The sequence below is a fragment of the Amblyraja radiata genome, chromosome 37 (assembly GCF_010909765.2).
Source record: "Amblyraja radiata isolate CabotCenter1 chromosome 37, sAmbRad1.1.pri, whole genome shotgun sequence".
Lineage (NCBI taxonomy): Eukaryota > Metazoa > Chordata > Chondrichthyes > Rajiformes > Rajidae > Amblyraja > Amblyraja radiata.
In genome coordinates this window covers 2,641,390-2,647,389 of record NC_045992.1, presented here as the reverse complement: position 1 = coordinate 2,647,389, position 6,000 = coordinate 2,641,390, and the positions used below count along the sequence as shown (strand labels likewise).

Here is a 6,000-nt window from a genome sequence, read left to right as displayed (position 1 = left end):
TTTCGCATCTGCTTTCACCACCATCCACAGCACCTTACAGGCACCCAACACCCTCTTACCTTGCACAATAAACTTGTCCCCTTTCACCTTAAACCCGTCTTTAATGTGTGGGAAGGAACTGCAGATGCTGGTTTCAATCGAAGGTAGCCACAAAATGCTGGAGTAACTCAGCGGGACAGGCAGCATCTCTGGAGAGAAGGAATAGGTGACGTTTCGGGTCGAGACCCTTCTTCAGACTGACCCGAAACGTCACCCATTCCTTCTCTCCAGAGATGCTGCCTGTCCCGCTGAGTTACTCCAGCATGTTGTGTCTGTCCTCTAGTCTTTAACATTTCCACCCCGGAATAAAAGGGGTTGATTGCCTACTACCCCATCGATGTATTTTATTGCCTGAAGAAGGGCCTCGACCCGAAACGTCACCCATTCCTGCCCTCCATAGATGCTGCCTCACCCATTGAGTTTCTCCAGCATTTTTGTCCACCTTCGATTGTTCCAACATCTGCAGTTCCTTTTTAAACAATTTATCTTACATACTTATTTTTGCATTTTTTTTTTCTTGGCAAATTAATGTCAAGATCCAACATTAAACACAAGAGACAGTTCCGTTCAATGTGTTTACATGTAATGTGTAGTTTTACCCCGCACGCTCGCAGAGTGGCGTTTAGTTCGATTTGGCCAAAGTTCTGGAGATGATTGCGTTGGGGCCTTTTCGAGTCTGGAATATTTCATGTGATTCCGCCCAGGTCTTAAAGGGACGGAGAGGCAACGCCGAGCGGCGTGAACGAGAACCCGACACCCCAGTTGCTTTTTGCAGCTGAGAATTGTAAATACGAGAATTATTTTTAAAAGAGACTTGTGAAATAAATAGTTATTGGGCGCGTTAGGTATGGCAATGACAGCGTTGGCGGAGTCTCACGCCTGTGTTTCTGTGCAGTCGGGGGGGGGACATGACATATTGTGAAGCCTGTGGTCGCCCTTGGAGTGCAGGCCAGCAGCTCTGGGAATGAGAGAGAGAAGCAACCAGCCTCCTTTAACGACGGCAGCAGCGCTCACCCTAGTCTTGGCACCGTCATTGTCCCTTGACGTCACACGGCCAGCCCCGGCTCTCAAACATGTCTTTGTTATTTCTGAGGTTTTCCATCTAAGGCAGAGAGAGAGAGAGAGAGAAAGAGAGAGTAGTCTGCAAAAGCCGGATCTGGCCGCCGTCATCTCTCGCAGCCACCACAATAACGCACGCTGCCTGCCTGCCTAACTAACTAACTAGCGAGCAAGCGAGCTGGCCGCCCGCGTTATTTATCCCTTCCACCTATTTCTGCCTCGCTGCCTTGAGGGACGTTTTGGAAGATATTTATACTCCCGCCACCACCACCAATGCACACAATGCGAGATCTCTGACACCATCACTAGGCAATTTCATCCCGCGTTCTAAATTGCTAAATTATACCCCGGCGAGATTCCCCAGCGATTTTGTGGGTGATAAATATATCTATGTATTGATATAACAACCGTCTTTCCCAATCAACATCTCCCCTTGAACCCTTCAATCCCACCCACCCCCACCTCTTTAATTCTCTACCCCCCTTCAATTCCTCCTTCCCCCCTCTTCTCGTTCAATCCTCCCCCCTCCCCTCCATTCTAACGCGGGTCTTGAGGGCAGACACCGGAGCACTCTGTGCTTTGATTGTGTAACGCTGGGACGAGGATTAAACGAGAGGGTGAGCCAGAGAGCCAGCGTCGCCCTGCACTGACTCCACTTCCCTGTACTTGGCGGCGTGGATCAGATCTGGAACACATTTTACCAGCAGCCACCGAGCATGGCCCTTTGATAATAGAATCGCCGCTGTAATTTGACACTTCAACTTGCTCCGCTCTATGTTACTTGATTCACTTACACACGCACTAACATTAAGTCGGTGCTTTCTCCCTCTCGCTCTCCCTCTCTCTCTCTCGCGATTTTTTTTTTTTTTTTTTTTTGGTTTAAACTGGGGGAAACACACGAAACAGAAACACCGACGCCTCCGCGAGGAATTTCTCATCCCGGAGCTGTGATATTCCGTGAGTAACTTTCGTGTCAATTTCTTGGCGTTTCACACCTTTTTGTGTGTGTGTGTGTGTGTCTCTGGTCGCTGTCTGGAGCAACCGCTGGTCTCGGTGAATGGGTCTGCCACTGGCCCTCTCCACTTGAACAATAGGGGGTCAAGAAAGAAAAAAGCAGTTGAGGAGATGCACGGTCTTTCTCTCCCGCTCTGTATTTTCCTCCTTTATCCCGTGGCTCTGGTTGTTTCACGATCTGTGTATTCTCCGTGGATTCGCGACTCCTTTTTTTTCCCTCTCTCCCTCTCTCTTGGCATGGGATACGGAAAGGCAGAGGCTCTGGTTTTAGGTGATTCTTGCCCAAGTCCCTCCCTGGTGTGAGGAGATCTTTGGGGAGGGAAAGACGAGCAAAGTGTTTGGCCAGGGTTGGAGCCACTTTGTGTGTGCATGGAGGCTCTGTGACTATGAGTCTATTTTTTACACACACACACAGCCAAACGATCTGCCGGGCAGTTGCGAATTAAGTGCAGTTTTTGCTCTGTTTTTTTAAAAGAAAAGGTTAGAGAAGTGAGTCGTGGTTTTCCTCACTCTCTCCCCCTCTCTCTCTTTCTCTCTTTAAATGAAAAGCAGTTGAGAACTGGGCCTCTTAACAGGGCAGGAAGAAGGATCGCTGCTGTGCATGTGTCCAGGAAGCGGGAGCAAGGAAACAGCGCACACACACACACACACACACACACACACACACACACACACACCCTCACACTCACTACTCACACACACACACACACACCGTCACATACACACACACACAGTCACATACACACACACACATACCACACACACACACACACACACCACACACACCCACACCCACACACACACACACACACACACACCACTCTCTCCGCTCTCTCTCTCACACACTCTCACACACACACACACTCTCACACTCATACACACACACACACACACTCTCTCACACTCTCACACACACGCACTCACACACACTCACAGTCACATACACACTCACAGCCACATACACACTTACACAGGCACACACACTCTCACACACTCACATACACACACTCTCAGACGCACACAGTCACAGACACACACTCACACACACATAGTCACTCACTCACACACTCACACACACTCAGATACACACAGACACACACTCAATCACATTACACAGTGACACACACTAACAGACACACATTCTCAGACGCACACAGTCACAGACACACACTCACACACACACACACACACACACACACACTCACACACACACACACACACACACACACACACACACACACACACACGGCCACACACACAGGAGAGAGAGAAATAAGGAGCAAATCAACTCTGGCGAGTGCTGTTTTCTAACCACTGCCACAATGGATATGGGAGATATTTCTGGTCAATGTTATGATTTTTACTAGCAGCGAGACACCAAAGGAATGTAATATTTCAAGGATATTAAGGTTTTTGAAAAATAACTTGAGTTAGGATGATGTTGTTTTAGAATAGTTTGTAAACAATTGATCTCTGCACTTTGACATCAGTTATAATGTTATTAAATAATGGTAACATTCTTGTTTACCTCTTTCTTTACATTTCAAATGATGATTGGATGGGATTTATTGGATTGTGTTCATTGTCTACAAATCTTTGTGGTGTGTGTGTGTATATGTGTATATATATACTATATCATACATATACACACATGCAAGCACGCATCTTGTTAAGATAATTTGTTATGCTTCAACAGTTCAGTGTGTAGACTGGGTCTCTATTCCATGGAGCGCAGGAGCATGAGGGGTGATCTTATAGAGGTGTACAAAATCATGAGGGGAATAGATCGGGTAGATACACAGAGTCTCTTGCCCCAGAGAAGAGGAATCAATGACAAGAGAACATACTGTAGGTTCAAGGTGAAGGGGAAAAGATTTAATAGGAATCTGAGGGGTAACTTTTCCACACAGAGGGTGGTGGGTGTATGGAACAAGCTGCCAGAGGAGGTAGTTGAGGCTGGGACTACCCCATCGTTTAAGAAACAGTTAGACAGGTACATGGATAGGACAGGTTTGGAGGGATATGGGCCATGCGCAGGCAAGTGGGACCAGTGTAGCTGGGACATTGTTGGCCGGTGTGGGCAAGTTGGGCGGAAGGTACTTGTATCACACTGTATCACTCTATGACTCCATGAATATTACGTATCGGGGAAATTGATCATTTTTCACTGTGGCCTGTGAATCTGATGTACAAGCTGTCTCTTGAATTCATTCACACGAGAAAGAAGCGCTTAACTTGGCCGCTCCAACACGTGTTCCATCAAAGGGGTTTCTACGCGATGTTGGCGAGAGAGGGGTATATGACCTGGGGTGGGAGGGTGTATGACCTGGGCTATTTTCAGGCACTGCCACTAGTGAGAGTGTGTGTGTGTGTGTGGGGGGGGGGGGGGGGGGTTTGTGAATTGACCATTCGGACTCTGAATACATATCGTTGTGTATCACCCTGTTTCAGCCGAGTGGATGGGGCTCACAAGACTGGTGGTAGTGGTGATGGTGGTGGCCATTGATTCAGGAATGCATGGCCTTAACTGCCCGAGTTGGTTGCAGAGGCACTATCAATGGATGCACTGGTGTGACCTCGTCGAGGATGTTGAAACACCCTCTGCTAAACAAAGGACACAATAACTGCAATCTGCACTGGGGCACATACAAGCCTGTATCTCGGACAATACTGTGTGCCAAGAGGAGGCACTTGCCTTTAAATATAATTCAGCAGCGCACAGCGTACAAGGGTAATGACCATAGTGTTACAAGCATGCTGTCCTGTGGGTGAAAAGTGCCAAGGGTTACAGGGTCTTTGACAGGATGGGAGGGGCCATATCCAGCAATTCTATTCACAACGCGCAAGATTTGTTCAAAACAATCGCCACTGAACCTCCTCCTCTGTGTGTGTGTGTGTGTGTGAGAGAGTGTGTGTGAGAGAGTGTGTGAGTGTGAGTGTGTGTGTGTGTGAGTGTGAGAGAGAGTGTGAGTGTGAGTGTGTGTGAGAGAGTGTGAGTGTGAGTGTGTGTGTGTGTGTGTGTGTGTGTGTGTGTGTGTGTGTGTGTGTGTGTGTGTGTGTGTGTGTGTGTGAGAGTGAGAGTGAGAGTGAGTGTGAGTGTGAGTGTGAGTGTGTGTGTGTGTGTGTGTGTGTGTGTGTTGGATTTGGCTTGAAGCTTCCAAAGCAATCTTTAGTTGCTGACAACACAAGAACACTTAATTGGATGCTTGGCCAAAGTTATGACAAGGTCCTGGGTTGACTTTTCTGTTGTTCTTATGCACAAAACACCCAATCCAAAGATGCCCGCTTATCACCGCTCTGTATTTAACTCACAATGCATGATGTTTTTAAGAAGGAACTGCAGATGCTGGAAAATCGAAGGTAGACAAAAGTGCTGTAGGAACTCAGCGGGTGCAGCAGCATCTATGGAGCGAAGGAAATAGGCAACGCTGAGTTTCTCCAGCATTTTTGTCGACTCCCAAGACATGAATATGTGTGCTGAACAGTTGGGAAATATTGAGCATGGTGTTAGATGAGGGCAGTGAGGGTTGTCCGAGAGACAGCGATATGCACAAGTTGGAGAAATGTATTCTGGATTGTCTATTCCCAGTGGTGAAGATGTCACAACAACAAGCCTGAGCACAGTCAGTAATCAGGGGAGGTGAATTGAATGAAGGAGGATGGCCATTTGTGTTGTGTCCGTGGATGGTCGTTGCCATAAGGAATTTAGAAGGTTAAGGGGGGACTTGATAGAGGTCTTTAAAATGATGAGAGGGATAGACAAAGTTGACGTGGATAAGCTTTTCCCACTGAGAGTAGGGAAGATTCAAACAAGGGGACATGACTTGAGAATTAAGGGACAGAAGTTTAGGGGTAACATGAGGGGGAACTTCTTTACTCAGAGAGTGG

General features: G+C 47.5%; 1 protein-coding gene across 3 annotated transcripts in view; it reads left to right on the top strand.

Moving 5' to 3' along the window:
* Window positions 1-1,707: 1,707 nt before the first annotated feature.
* zmiz1 (zinc finger MIZ-type containing 1) overlaps window positions 1,708-6,000 on the top strand; it is a 274,950-nt gene continuing 270,657 nt past the window's right edge. For 2 of the 3 annotated variants that reach the window (XM_033012939.1, XM_033012940.1), the window contains exon 1: window positions 1,708-2,059. The gene's annotated coding sequence lies outside the window, so the exon portion shown is untranslated. The remainder of the gene's footprint in view (window positions 2,060-6,000) is intronic. The other variant, XM_033012937.1, reaches the window with a different exon arrangement.